This window comes from Lissotriton vulgaris, chromosome 4_1 (genome assembly GCF_964263255.1).
Source record: "Lissotriton vulgaris chromosome 4_1, aLisVul1.2, whole genome shotgun sequence".
Lineage (NCBI taxonomy): Eukaryota > Metazoa > Chordata > Amphibia > Caudata > Salamandridae > Lissotriton > Lissotriton vulgaris.
This window is the reverse complement of record NC_141691.1, coordinates 2,055,673,303-2,055,689,284: the sequence shown is the minus strand read 5'-3', so window position 1 is coordinate 2,055,689,284 and position 15,982 is coordinate 2,055,673,303. Positions and strand designations below refer to the sequence as shown.

General features: G+C 45.6%; 1 protein-coding gene across 1 annotated transcript in view; it reads right to left on the bottom strand.

Annotated features, from left to right (window-relative positions):
* LOC147724957 (butyrophilin subfamily 1 member A1-like) overlaps nt 1-12,719 on the bottom strand; it is a 181,123-nt gene extending 168,404 nt beyond the window's left edge. Inside the window, exon 1 of the mRNA XM_086967093.1 lies at nt 12,588-12,719. The gene's annotated coding sequence lies outside the window, so the exon portion shown is untranslated. The remainder of the gene's footprint in view (nt 1-12,587) is intronic.
* Nucleotides 12,720-15,982: the final 3,263 nt, after the last annotated feature.

Sequence of the window (15,982 nt, the reverse complement as noted above, 5' to 3'; positions counted from 1 at the left end):
CAGCTTGTGAACACAGACGTTCCTGGTGACAGTGATGTGGCAGATGAGATCTCTAGAAGCTCTGTGCCCGTGGAAGGCTGTAGGCATGTTCACGATTAGCAGAAATTTAATGAATGGTTGGTTCTCATTGGAATGGTAATGGACTCAGGGAGATGTTTGAAAGGCAAGGAGACAACTCAGAATGGGGTGGAACTGTTGCTGAGAATCCAACGTGACTAACTGAGTTCAGTTATCCAGTAATGAAATGAACCAGGATAAAGCCATATCCCTACTGAGACATATATCACTGATCATTCAAAGATGATTTTACAATGCCTCCACTACCTACTAGATCTATTCCCCACACTGTATCCACCCAGGCCTGGCACAAAGTTGACTGAGAAAATATTGCCAAACTACTTTTTAACTACCAACTTATCCTCACTCATGACCTGACTACTGCCATTACCCAGTATACTCGTTGGATTGACTTGGCCGCCTGTACTGTGCCCACTTCAAAGACTGGTTAATCTTAAGAGAAACAAGGCCTCTACCCTTGGTTCTCAAAAGACTTGAGAACTCTTAAACACAAAGTGGCGACACAGATACAATAATGCAGAAAGTATTAAATATTAGAAATGTGTGAGTACCTGCAAAGCTAAGATTTTTACAGTAAAAGCTGCTTGCTTTACCAATAAAATCGAAGCAACAAACAAGACTTCAAGGGTACTTTCTGCAAACAGTCATTATACTTACAACAGACTCAACCAGGTACTCTACTTATGCTAGCCAATAGTTCTGTGACCCCTTGGCTAGTTTCTTTCTTCAGAAAGTTGCTAATATCTATAATACTTTTTCTAATCCTAGTACGTCTTCTCATCACAGTTGTATCTGTCTCTCCCAGTCCTACCTGGGTTGAGCCCAATTTTAACTCCTTCACTCCTCCCTCCACCAAATCAACCACATCGGGTTCCCCAGGTGACCCATGTCGATCTAAGATAGCCACTCTCATTGCTGACTGAAACAGTTGCTCCTACTGTGACCAATATTTTTCAGCATGTGTTTCATCTGGAAAAAAATGTCAGTTCTCCATCTTCTAAAGAAAACTTTATTAGATCCGGTCAGATCCAAACAGTTATCTCCCCTTACCTGCTAAGCTAATCGAGAAGGGAATGAATAGTCAACTTGTTACGTTATTTTCAGATAATAGTTTGCTGGATGCCACCCAATTTGGCTTCCGCTCTGACCACAGCATGGAAACTATACTAATCAAGGCAACAGAGGAAATTTGGGAATCCCTCGACCCGGGTGGCAGAGTTGCCAATATCCTGTTAGATATGTCAGCGACATTTGATACCATTAACCATGACAGACTGTTAGTTCATCTAACATATATTAGTATTAAGCATGAGCGAATTTTGCGGATCTCGCGTTCGCGAATTTTGCGGATTTGCGGATTCGCAATCCGCAAAATCCGCGAATTCCCGCGAATTTGCAGATTTTTTTTTTTTGTGTTCGCCCGTGTTTCTGCCAGTTCGCGAGGGTTTTTACAATTTCGCAATTTGCGAACTTACCTGTCGGGTCGCAAGTTTTGCGAACTTGTTGTTTCTACGTGTCCAGCCTGTTTGGGACACTCTTCTTCATCACTGCCACTCTCTGTCACCACTGCCACTCTCTGACTACTCATGCCACCCTCTGGCCCACCCATGCCACCCTCTGTTTCATCACCACACCCTCTGGTTGTCCAGTGTACATTATTTTCGGCAAAGCAAAGCACACCTTCCCTGCCTCAAGTGACCTGAATTAATTTGGGGCTGATTAATGTGTCACAGAATATTTTTTTAGCTGGCACCTGCTTCCTTAGTGCGCCCTGATTAGTGATCTTTTGCACTTGCTAAGTGCTTTCATTGTTGCAAAATTAGTTACAACACCTGCCCTGCCCCAACTGACAATAATGAATTAGGGGCTGATTAATGGATTTTAACTTCCAGCCTGGCTCCTGCTTGTCTCCCTTAGCTGTAATTCAGGACCTTTGTGGCATATGTGTAACTATTCTGAGGTTCAGAGCAGGGTCACATAATAGTTTCAACTGGCAACTGAACTCTGGAGGGGCCCCTCAGGAAGCACTACAGGAAATGGCTACTAATGATGAGCCTGAACTTTTGAACCTGGTAAGTAGTTACTTTCAGTTTTGCTAAGATCGTAATTCTGCAATTTTGCACTTATTCGCGGGGCGCGAACTCACGCGAACAGTGCGAGCAGTGCGAGCAAAATCCGCTGCTCGCGGATTTGCGGATTTTGCGGGAGATTCGCGAATCTCGCGGATTGCGGATTTCCCGAAAATCCGCAAAATCCGCGAGCGGAACGGATTTTCCGCCCATGCCTAATTAGTATCAATTGCACTGCCTGGAATCTTCTCAGCTCATTCCTTCACGGTTGTGAACAAGCAGTCCGTCTGGAAAAATGTGTTCATCACTCTTTGTCCCTCCCATGTTGGGTCCCCCAGGAGTCCTCACTAAGCCTGACGTTGTTTAACATTTATGTTACACCTCTGGCTAAGCTCATTATCTCATTCGGTTTGCTCTTACATCCTATGCCGATGATACGCAAATCATTGTCTCTCTTGCCAGTGACACATCAGGCACAGGAACAAATGTCTTTAATTGTATGCAGGCCATCAACCAATGGATAGCAGAGAACTGCATTCAGTTGAATTCTGGAAAGACAGAGGTGCTGCTCTTCGGAGCGCAGTCCTCGTTTTGGACTCTTGCTTGCTGGCCCCAAGACATGGGTGACCTCCCGTCCTCTGTCAACAAAACCTGCAACTTGGGTGTCCTAATCAACATTAACCTATCTCTTATTGACCAAGTCAATGTAGTCACTTCTAAATTATTTCACACTCTTCGGCTGATAAAGAAGATACTCCCTTATTCAGTCCCAGCTTCGGAATACAGTAGTTACTCCCCTACTCCTGTCCAGAATTGATTATTGTTACAGTCTGTTTTTAACTGCACACCAACATGCGTTAAACAGGCTACAAACCTTGCAAGATGCTTGCATCTCTGCTCCTCCTTAAACTCCCCAAACATCAATCGGTGTCTAAACCTATGAGGAAACTCCACTTTTTGCCCGTCAGGCTGAGAGTTTCCGTCAAGGGTTTATGTATTGCTTATAATGCTCTACACAACCAAGGGCCCTTGTTTCTCAAAAACAGATTCAACTGGTACTTTCCCAACAGACCTTTAGGATCCTCTTTGGCCAAAACCGTGATCCTACCCAGATTCAATCCCCGACCTGGGGTGGCCGCAGGTTTGTGTGGGAGCCTCTCACGCTTAGATTGAGCTACGTTTACATATCTTCTGAATGGGTCCTCAATTCGTCATAGTGGGTCTCATTTATCTTCCCGGTCTACAGGCAAAAATGTTGCTAGCGTCAAGACACCCTCTGGGTATTCAAGCAATCCAGATATATTTCTTTAATAATCTTTATTCGGCATATAAAAATATGACCATAAAAGAAACATCTTAATATATACAGACATCGGGCAAAGGCAGTCCTCATAGATGCAGCCACATACATAATAAAACCAAGTTTATATACTATCCTTATCCCCCACTTATCACTTAATATCAATGTGCATCCAACACATTTTGAGACAAGTTTAAAATGCATAAGAACAATAAAATACTCAGCTAATACTTTTATAGCAGCAAAACGTAGTGCAAAAGTAGTAGGGAATTCTTCTGGGCTGCAAGCACCCCTCATAGTTCTTAACTTTAAAGCAGATCTTAAAAAGTTGGAAACACAGAAAAGTGTAAAAACATCTGATGACAATTTTAAAAACAACAAGGCAACACATGGCTGTTTAAATACAACCCTTCTTAAAAGACCCTTCAGGAACATTCTTCTGGGATATGCATAGTGCAGACAGAGTAGAACGAAATGTAAGTTGTCCTGTAGAGACCTATTGTCACATCCACAGGTGGAGAAGTGTGGCTCACTGGTTAGAGCGGCAGACTCTGAAGCAGAGATCAGGCCCGGGACCAGGGTTCAAGTCCTGACGCAGCAGGGTCTTGGGCTCAATGTCTGTGGACTCGATAATTCTCGCCTTGTCGCCTACTCTAATCATGGGTCCCACGCTGCAACTCTGGGCAATAGCTTGCTTAATCTCCACAATGGCCCCTAAAACACTGGGATGCCTGGCTTCACCTTGGGGGTGCCCAGGATGGGCATCTCACAGGGAGAGCCAGGAAGGGTTCCACAGCTTTATACACCGCCGGGACGCCCCGTTGGGGCAGCTGTGCGCTTTACAAAATACACTACATTTACATTACACAGGGTCCTCTATGTTCTATATTCACAATAAAACCGGTAGGTACAGCCAATAGATGATGAAAGACGTTTAATCTAAAACCAGTAAGTACAAATCTATTGTGTGCACTAGTTATGAGAGATAAATATGGTTATGTGCCCTGTGTTGACTTGACTAAAATATGTTCTGTCACTGTGGACTTATAAAGTTCACTATCCTCACGTTGCATTATAACATACTAAAAAACAGGTCTTTAATATGTACCTTTTCCTGAGTTCCCAATATGTCAGGGTTAGTGAACTGTTCTACACACCCCAGTGTGAAGAAGGTATCCTTTACATATTTTAACCAAGGAATTTTAAATGCCTGGTCAAGGGAAAGACAGTCCTGGATTACCAGCCTATTAAAACCAGCCTCTTCATTTGCCCAGATCTTTGCCCAACACAGTAGGGGTTTAACAGCCACCATATCAGAAATGTATGCAGACTCCAATTCTTCCTGCACAATATACGCAGGGGTGCTTTTAGGCAAGCGCCTAAAATATTTATTCTCTTCAGTTTGTAACTTATTAACCTCCTTAAATCCCCAAACCTCACTTCCATATAAAACTTTAGAGCAGCAGATAGAATTGTATAACTTTAAAATCGTTCACGGTGACCAGCTGCCTAGTCTATAAGCAAAATAAGCAAACGCTCCTGTGGACCTCATCAGAGCAAGGCACTTCTCCCCTAATAAGTGTTTAAAATTCAATTTTCCATCAAATAAAATGCCCATATATGAGAAGGCCAGTACTTTCTCTAAGACAGACTTCTCCATCAAGTAGCTAGTGAGCTACTGGTAGCTCTCCAGCTACCTGCATGTAGCTCGCCTGTATGTAGCCCAGCCTACTAAATCAGAGAGCTTTTGCTTGGTTGAATGAATAGATGTCTACCAAAATTCTGAAGCAAGGAATTTGAGATGAGTATGTATTTAGTTTCAGGACCCAGGGGCTGATGTTTTGAGGAAAAACGGATTACCAAAATATATTTAAAGCTGTTATTTGAGTGATAAATCATGCAGCTTTGGAGAGCCTTTGTAATAATCTTATTACCTCAGGCCAGGGGCATAGCAGCTATGGCTGTCATGTGTTACTCATGATCCTGCATGAGATGACCACTTCTATAATCTTGTCTGACGTGGTCAATATTGCAGCACATTAGTAGCTCAAAGTGCTTTTCTTTGATCAAAAGTGGCTCTTATTACAGAAAAGGTTGGAGACCCCGGCTCTGAGATGTGTGTGCCTATTGTGTAATTGTAAGGCATACTTGACTTCTTCCCGATTTCCATAATGTATGATTTGGCTTGCTTGGGAGACAGATCCAGATTATTCATGAAGGTCACAAGACCGTCTATAAAAAAACTGCAGACCCTTTGAGGTGCGAGCGAGGAGTACTGCATTGCCTGCATGAAGCAGAACAGGAACCGCTCTTGTACCTATCCTCGGGTTATCTGCATGTATGGCCATCAGGGCAGAATCGGGGCCGTTGTTATATAATGTAAACAAAAATGGCTCTAATATACAGCCCTGTCTAAGCCCACTAGAACAGTTTAAATGGTCCGTGATCTTCCACTCAAGGTGTGCATCTGACTACTGTCGTGGTATTAAAGTGTAGGAATGTTAGAATGTTAATTATTGCCTGGTCCAACCCAAGCTCTCCCATGAGTGTCCATAGTTTGCGGCAGTTCACTCTGTCAAAGGCCACAGTGAGGTCCTGAAATGCTAATAAATGCTGATTTAGCCAGTGTGTATTCAGCAGTGATAAGATAAAGATTGAGGCATTGGTCTATGGTGGATTTCCCAGGTCGGAATCCCTATTGGGCATCTGTTATCATTCGGTTGACCTCTGCCTATCCCATCAACCTACTTAGAGCCACCGACCCAAAACCTTCACAGACACATCAATAAGAGATATGGGAACAATAGTGGCAGTGGGCATGACGCTGGCATTACTGGTGCTATTGCCGCATTTAATATCCTCACTAGGAGTGGCACCCATACCTCTGTATTGCATCGGAAGAGGTCTGGCGGGATCCCATCTGGTCCCGGCGCCTCATTACACATGAGACCCTCAATTCCTTTTCTCACCTTGTCCAGAGAGAATATAATGGGGTCAGCTCTTTGCTCAGTATTTGGGGCCCGAGGTTGTTCTGTTCTATGGGGATGATAAAACAAACCCTGAAAGTGCGCCTGCCATTGATAACATAACAAAATGATGGATAGTGTCTAATGCCACAGAGAGGTCTAGGAGTATCAGAGCACACGCCCACATGTTGTACCTTGCCATGAGCAGCTCTCCTCTCTTGTTAAGGATGCAGTGTCCATGCCAGGCTGGGGTTTAACATCTAAATGGAGGTCACCCAGCAAGTACTTGTATTCAACATGGGTATGAAAGGTGTGATGTGATGACAGATTCTAGAGCCTTCCCTATGCAAAGGAGACCAGAGATGGTAGTGTCATTACACATGGCCTCAGGGTCAGTGTTGTTTCTTTTATTTACATTAATTTATTCGCTTTTTAATATCAACTGTGAATTTAAAGGAACAGTGAACAATTCAGAAGCCCAAGTTACTCCCCTTGCCCTCCACCCATGATCGACAGTTGTAAAGGCTATGAGCCGGATTCACAAAAGTAATCTAAGACAAAATCCTAACTTTACGACTTTCGGAATTCACAAAAAAGGCATTTAGTAGTAGTAAAGTTGGGAATCCTAAATTTACTACTACTAAATACCTTTTGTGAATACTGAAAGTCGTAAAGTTAGGATTGTGTCTCAGATTACTTTTGTGAATCGGGCCTTATGTTGGTATCTCTTCAGCGTACATAGAAAACCATTGCCATAACACAGAATGTCCCCAATCCTCCCCGAATTAAGTTTTGCATGGGGAATTCTGGAAGGGAAACAACCTTTACAATGCTATCATTACACCGCTATACCTTTGCAACAAGGTTTTAGAATATTAATTCTTCCACAACGAGATCATTGAAAGTCTGTATATGTAGCTGAGATCAATTTCCTATATACCAGCCTGACAGATTGTTGGTGAATCGTACCTCAAATATATTTGCGACTTAGCCGTCCAGCATAAAGAGCACCTTCCCTCCCGGAATCACAATCCTCAGAATTTCTTTTGACTTCTGCATATTATTCTTAAATCCTGAGATTCATTACATTTTTTCTAAGTCCTCGGGGAAGGAGTTCTCATGAGCTATCGGGCGAATAAAATATTGTGCCTAAAGAAAGACATCTTTGATTCCACTTGGCCAAAGAGTATCCCCACTATTACTTGGTGTCTCCCCTCTATAACTGTGTGTCTCCTACTCCTGCTTGCCAGCAGCATCACCAAGGCAAAGGGGACACCCATGTTCGGCCCCAACCTAAGAAGGAATAAATTCACTCCATATCTGTCATGAATGGGTGCCACCTGGGACAGAGCCCTTTTAACTAGATTTAGACTTGGCATGATAAGGTGGCATTTGAGCTTCCCTTTGGACATGTTCGATCCCAATACGGTTTTAATCTGTACTTGTGATGAATTTTCCCCTCAGAGCTTGCTTCATTTCACCTTCTGTGAGTTTTATTTGGCATACTCCAAAAGGTTTTTAATTCCTTTAATCCAAGCCTGCGGTATTAGAAGATTTGCTGAGGCCTTGTCTTATTTGCAAGAGTTAAACTCCCCTACAGTTTGCACCTGTATTTGGTTCTTTCTTAAAGGGTGCTATTGCAAGGAGAAAACAAATATTGTTTGGATAGCCTTTCCTGTTAGTTTGATCTGTCTATACGATGATTGTGGGGCATCGACCCCCATGGCAGGATTCCTTTACTTTGCTTGCAGGGGACATTGATTGTGGTTTTAAAAAAAGATCATTTTATCTGTTGTTCCCAAACTTGTTTTTATTGAGAATATCATGATATATGTTTTTCACGATGTTTTCTATATTTGTAGTGTGCTTTTATGTGTTTCACTGCCGAAATAAAGTATTATCTGAACTGATCTGTTTGTATTTGGAGCCTGATTTAGAAGTCGGCGGAGGGAATACTCCCCCGTTACAAACGTGGCAGATATCCCGTCCGCGTTTTACGATCTCTATAGGATAGAATGTGATCGTAATACGGCGAACCGGATATCCCTCACATTTGTGATAGAGTATTCCCCTCCATGACTTCTAAATCATGCCCTTAGTACTGGACCATGGTCCGCGAGGTCAGAATTGACTCTACTGTTTGAAATGTAGCAGATGTACTGTTTTGTTTACTATTAGACAATGGGTAGGAAGGGTAGAAACAACTGTGTTTGTTCAGTATTGGACAGTGGTGAGCGATATAGAGATGACTATACACTTAAGTATTCGACGGCAGTGGTCAGGTAAGGGAAAACTTGGTGCACATTGTATAAGATGCACACCACGTGTGTTGCGATATCATGAATAACAAACCCAAAGAAGGTAGCAACAAAATAGAGGTTCAACAATACCCAAACGTCCTGTCCCCCCTACCCCAAGAACAGTGGGGGATTGGGTTTTGCAGGAGACAACATAATCTTCTATTCTACTTTGCTTATAAATTGGGACTACACAAAACAAAGATCTCTCCAACAAATGCGTTAATCTCCAGAGCTATCTCACCATTATTATTATTTCCGGAGATTTACTGGGCGACTCTGCAGCAGATGCTTAAAACACAATAAAGTATTTTAAAATGCAGACTTTTCAACCTATTAAGCAGAACAGATCTACTGCCATGCTTCTCCTTGTTGCCAATTTATTTTTGACAGGTTTTTTAAAAAAAAATTATTACTTGAGGCCCAGATTTTGCGTCAGGATTGCACCACTTTTTGGGCACAACCCTGACTCTTAAATCTCATTTGTTAAATATCATAATTAGGGCTCCCAGTTTTCCGTTTTTACTGATTTTTACAGATAAATACAGACAGAAAACTATTTTTTTCCTGTCTGTATTTATTTTTAAATACAGAAAAATATGAAAATGTGTCTTCTTTGGAGGTTTTTTATTAAATCATGAGTGCCAAGTCAGCAGGCGTACAGATTTATTTTTATTATTTTTATTTTTTATTTTTTGCACTTATAATGCGCGCAGATACCCACAAAGGGTTTCCCGGCGCAAAGATTGGAAGGCTGAAAACACAGAAAGCGCAGAAAACAACCCGTTCAAAGACCGCGATTATTTATCAAAGAGCCAGGTTTTAACGCCTTTCTTAAAGCTGGCGAGTTTTTCCTCCTTACGCAGGGCTAAGGGAAGGGAGTTCCAAAGGACTGGTCCCAGATGGGAAAAAGACTTTCCCCCCATACGGGCCAGTTTAAATCTAGGAACCACAAAGTATGCTCCATTTAAAGAGCGGAGGTTGCGTTCAGGAACGTAGGGCCTAACCAGTTTTTGCAGGTACTTTGGTGCGGTCCCTGCCTTGATTTTAAACATATAGGTCAATGCTTTGAACCGAACCCGGTTCTCAACTCTAAGCCAGTGCAGGTCCTTTAGATGCTTCGAGATCCTAGCTGTCCTAGGGATCTTACATAGCAGCCTGGCTGCGGAGTTCTGGACCAGTTGGAGTCGCTTAATCACAGCTGAATTGGAACCCAGATATAAGATGTTACCGTAGTCAAGCCTAGATGTAATAAGTGCATTGACTACGGTCTTCTGGGTATCCACAGGCAGCATCCAGATGATCTTCTGCAGCCATTTAAGGATAGTGAAGCACGTACCAGCTACTTTATTGACCTGCTGTTTCATCGATAAAGAGTCATCGATGCATACCCCTAAGTTCCTGACTTTGGTAGCCGGGCTGGGAAAAGCACCCAGGGAGGGTGGCCAATGGGTATCCTGCCACAGATCTCTCTTTTTACCTAGGAGAAGAATCTCCGTCTTCTCCCCGTTGAGCTTCAGCTGATTTGTTGACATCCAGCTGAAGACTTCGTGAAGACCTAATTTCAGCGCAGAGGGAGATGAAGGCTTTGAGTTGGTAAGGGAGAAAATAATCTGCGAATCATCCGCATATGTCATGAGTTCTAGGCCTACTCGCTCTGCTAAATCAGCGAGAGGGCGGAGATACAGGTTAAAAAATAACGGGCTCAAAATTGAGCCCTGAGGTACGCCATGGGGTGAAAGAAAGGTGTCTGACTGAGCTTGCGAGGACGAGATCTGAAACGTCCGGTTGCTCAAGTAAGACGCGATCCAATCAAGCGCTTTCCCTCCGACACCATCATCACTCAGCCTAGCAAGCAGTCTGTTGTGTGAGATGGTGTCGAAGGCCGCACTTAGATCAAGTAAGACAAGAGCAACCGTTTGCCCCTCGTCCAAAAGTCCCCTGATCTTCTCGGTGACTCCCAAGAGGGCGGACTCGGTGGAATGGCCCGCCCTAAAGCCTGACTGAGAAAAATGGAGTAAGTTGTTATTCTCCGTGTATGTTGAGAGTACACCGTGAATATGCTTCTCTAAGATCTTTGAGAAAGCGGGCAGCAGGGAAATTGGGCGGTAGTTGGCCAGCACCTCCGGATCAGCCGCCGGCTTTTTCAATAGGGGGCTGACCATGGCATGCTTCCAAGCCGCTGGGACGGTTGCCAGATGAATAGAGGCATTTAGTGTCTCAGCAATAGTCCCCAGGGCTGAGTCATCCAGTTGGCTCAGGATGCTAATGGGGAGAGGGTCACAGGGAGAACCTGATTTAATGGAAGCAGCTAAGGATTTCAGAGCGTCCAAAGAGATGGGTGGCCAAGAGTCAAGCCGTTGTCCTGTTGGATTTACAGAAGATGGAACATCCCTGTCATCCCTCACCAGGGGATTAATATTGGCAATAATGTTTTCGATCTTTTCCACAAAGTACGTGGCAAGATTTTGACATTTTTGAGGGGTCAAGGGGGGTGCAGCCGCCATAGAATTAGCTCCGGCCAGTTCTTTGACTGTATTAAAAAGAGTCTGTGCTTTATTGGCGGCAGTGTTGATAGTCTCAGTTACATAGCATGCTTTAGCTCTGGTGCAGGCCCTGTGGTAGAGGTTTCTGGCCTTACGATATGTTTCCTTTTTTAAAGGATCATAATGTTTGCGCCATTTCCGCTCGAGTGCCTTACACTTGGTTTTTTCAAGCTTTAATTCGTCGTTGTACCAAGGGGCTGGAGGGCGATGAACATTACCTCTGCACTTAGTAACGGGCAAACAAATATCGACTGCTCTCTCCAGCCAGGTATGTGCTTCACGCGCAATCGTTTCCATATCAGTGCCCAAAATGGGGGGGTGTATTTTTAGTGCATTCTGCAACTCGGTCAGGTCTAACCTTTTCCAATTTCTCATAAGAGTTGGGGGCCGAGCAGAGTGTGGCAGCTTAGATTCAGTAAGAGTAATACTAAAGAGAGTTAAAAAATGGTCAGACCAGCAAATAGGGTCAGTTTTCAACCATTTTAGCTCCTGTATGTTGGATATAATAGGGTCCAACAAATGGCCAGCTTGATGAGTGGGGCCCTCATTCCGCAGTGTCATGCTCAGCGTAGTCAAATCTTCCAAAAGATTGACAACTGTGCTATTAGATTTATCCTCCAAATGGAGATTTAAATCCCCCAGTATAGTCAGGTTTTGGGCATTCAAAAAATAAGGTAAAATAGAATTAGCCAAATTTGCAGCCCAGACATTGCTGCCTCCAGGAGGGCGATAAATTAAAAAACCAGAAAACGTAAAATTTGGGTTCAGTGCAATTTGGTAGGTGAGATTAAAAAAGACAATAGATTTCCTAATTAAGCTGAATTAAGTGCAGATCTATAGTTATTGATGCTATTCTACAATGCAAGAGTTTTCAGATAACGCTAGAGCATTGTATACTGCTGAAACCTTTTGCACATTCAAATGTGATTATACACTTATCAGTCAAATAAATGTGGAAAAATACCCATGGCAGCTTCACTTATACAGAAAACACAACATAAAAATGGATAAATACAGACAAAATTTGCAAAAAATAAATATGGATAAATACAGACGAAAATGTAGAAAAAATAAATACCATATAACCAGGAGCCCTAATCATAATGCACTTAAATGTACTTATGATACACCTGATAAACATATGTCTGAGATCTTAGTATCTGACGTCACTTCTTGTGATGTCACTTCTAGTGAGGTCACGTACTGTGATGTCATGTCGAATGTCAGACGTCATGCCATAATGTGCTGTGATGGCATGCGTCATGATGTCACTTGCATACTGCCTAACCTGGTTAGTCCCCCCACTTCCCTCTGATTTCAGTCACTCTTACCTTGCACTCCTGCGCTGCTCCCTTCACGAGGATCACACGGTGCTGTGTGTGTGCCCGGGACACTCTACAGAGCGCTCGCGGAGCTCACCGTCGGTGTCCCAGAGGAGCCGCGCCCTCTCCCCGTGCTCCTCGCACAGACTCCTCGGTGTGAGGCCTCCGGGCGCTCTTTGCAGTTTCTTCGCCGTCTCAGTTGCGTTTGCAGATTTTGCACCTCGACGTATTTGCTTTACTTGCCGAAAACCCTCCTTGTATCCCGGGCGGGCTCTCTCCGAATCCTCTGTGCACTTGTGTGTTAAGGCAGCCGAGGCTGAAGCTGTCTGCAGTCCAAGGTCACGGGGGTCAGTGTACATCTCCCTTCAGGGGCAGGCGGCTTCTTCCTGTCGCCATGTCTGCTCTGAGATGAGCCGAGCTCTCAGTTTCACTAAAACCCTGCAGAGCGGTGTGCTCTGAACATGGTGCGCCTCGACTACCGCTCCTGGGCAGGAAATATGTGTTCACAGCCCGGGTGTAGAGTCACAGGTACATAATGGCAGGTGTGCGGACCTCAGCTCAATACAGGGCCACTGGAATTATGCAGCAGGTGAGGATCAAACTATGTGGTGGAGTTGACTAAAGTATGCAGCTGGAAAAGGAAAAGTATTGGCATGACGTGGCACCTTTTGTAATAACAGTACCCCACTATTTTGGTATTTTTACACACCTAAACAGTACCTGGGCAAAGGTTTCGCCTCTTTTGTAACGGTTTGACACCGAAATAGGCTGAAAGGTGGTGACTGGGTCAGCCTGGGTCAGCCTTTGCCACCGCGCAGCACCACGTTTTTAGTAACTGCTGATGCTTTGGAGCTAGAAACAACGATATGTTTGTTAAAATCTGAAGATTACGCAGCAGAATGTAAATCACCTGAGTAGCTAATACGACAAAACCATAATTATGTGGAAAACACTGCAACCACCGAACTGGATAAATCCAGAGGCCCTGTCTATAGGTTCAGCGCACACTTTTGAGCGCAGCCACGTATGCATGGAATGCAGAAGAACCAGATGAACTACAGGCTGCGCGGGCAAGTACAGACTACAAGCAGAGGGAGCAAAGCAGACGGAAGAGTGGAAGGGGCTCTGTCCCTGTTGCTGGCAGTCGGGTGAGGTGGGTTGGTCTCAGGGACAGTACAATGTTTGGGGCTGGGTCCCCCTCACTGGGGTAGGGTGGGGTCGGTGAGTCACATGGATAGTGTAAAGTTGGGCTGCGATCCCACTTGCTGGGGGTAGGCGGAGGTGCATTGGTCTCAGGGATAGTGCAATGTTTCGGGCAAAGTCTCACTTGTTGAGGCTAAGCCAAGGTGGGTTGGTCATGGGTAGTACAATGTCTGGGGCCCGGTCCCCCTTACTGGGGGTAGGGTGAGGTTGGTTGGGCTCAGGGCTAGTACAATGTTTGGGGCTCGGTCCCCCTTACTGGGGGTAGGGTGAGGTGGGTTGGGCTCAGGGATAGTACAAAGTCCGGGGCCAAGTCTCACTTGTTGAGGCTAAGCCAAGGTGGCTTGGTCATGGGATGCCTGGGGCCTCGTCCCCCTTGCTTGGGGTAGGGTGAGGTGTATTGGTCCCATAGATAGTGCAATATCTGGTGCGCGGTCCCCCTTTCTGGCGGTAGGGTGGGGTGGGTGAGTCCCATGGATAGTGCAATATCTGGGGCCCGGTCCCCCTTGCTGGCAGTGGGGTGAGGTGGGTTGGTCTCAGGGATAGTACAATGTTTGGGGCTCGGTCCACCTTACTGGGGGTAGAGTGAGGTGGGTTGGTCCTATGGATAGTGTAAAGTGGAGCTGCGATCCCCCTTGATGGAGGTAGGATGGGGTCGGTGAGTCCCATGGACAGTGCAATGTTTGGGGCCTGATGTCTGGTCCCCCTTGCTGGCAGTCGGGTGAGGTGGGTTGGTCTCAGGAATAGTACAATGTCCGGGGCCAAGTCTCACTTGTTGATACTAAGCCAAGGTGGGTTTGTCATGGTAGTACAATGTCTGGCAGTAAGGCGAGGTGGGTTGATCTCCGGTATAGTAAAAAATCTTGGTGCCCGGTCTTCCTTGTTGAGGGTGTGGAGAAGTGTGGCTCACCGGTTAGAGGCGGCAGACCCAGAAGCAGATGTCGGCCCGGGACCAGGGTTCAATTCCCGACGCAGCAGGGTATGGAACCAATGTCAGCGGGCTCGATAAATCTCGCCTCGGTGCCTCCCTAACCATGGGTCCCACGCTGCAACTCGTGGCAATAGCTTGCTTAATCTCCACAACAGCCCCCTCACTGCCGGGGATGCCTGGCTTCACCTTGGGGATGCCCAATAGGGACCATCTTACAGGGAAAGCCAGGACGGGTTTCCTAGCGGTACACCGCGCCAAGAAACCCTGGGGTGAACGTGCGCTCTACAAATTCATACTAACATAACATCATACTAACAGGGTAGGGCGAGGTGGGTTGGTCTCAGGGACAGTGCAGTGTCTGGGTTCCTGGGCCCTCCTGCAGAGGGTGGGGTAGGTTAGTCGTGTGAATGTTGCAAAGTCCAAGGGCCTGGTCCCCCTTGCTGAGTTTGAGGGGATTGGTCTAATGCAGGCCGGACTGGGAACAGAAACCGGCCCTGGCACTCTGCTCAGCCAGCCCCCCCTGGGGTGAGGGGGAGTGCAGCAAAGCAGTGTGCGAGGGCCGGTTTCGGCCGATTTTGTTACTGGGGGCCTATATTGCCGACCCCCGGTAACAAAAAACCGGCCCCCCAGGGGTCCAAAATCGGCCCCCACCCTAGCGGCCTACCGGGGAAACGCCCAGTGCCCGCTATGGCCAGTCCGGCCCTGGTCTAATGGATGGTAGAATGTTCAAGGCCAATCCCTCTCAAATGACCTCTGACTGACCCGCCTCATCTTCAGCAAGGTGGGCCAGGCCCTTGGTGGAGCAGTACTCAATACTGTAGAGTGTTGCATTTAACGTGCCAAGCATATTTTGTCCATCCTAGTATTAACATCTAAGTTTGACAGGCACCCTGAATCTCTCCCAGTGATTACAGGTTAAAGGCCATCAATCAATCAATCGGTATTTGTATACTAGGAGTTGTCACCCGGGAGGGTATCGAGGCACTGTGTTGCGAGTGTCACCCGTAGAGCCAGGTCTTGAGTCCCTTTTTGAAGTCTGTCAGATAGAGTGAAGTGCGGAGGTGATGGGGAAGGGTGTTCCAAGACTTGGCAGCGAAGTGGGAAAAGGAGCATCCTCCAGAGCTGTAGGGGCGGACGCGTGATACCTGAGCGAGGGCAAGGTGGGTGAGTCAGAGATTTATGGGGAGGTGGGGGAAGCTCAAGGGGTGGTTCATGTAAACAGGTCCTTGTTCATGGAGGGCTTTGTAGGTGTGGGTCAGGAGCTTAAATTGAC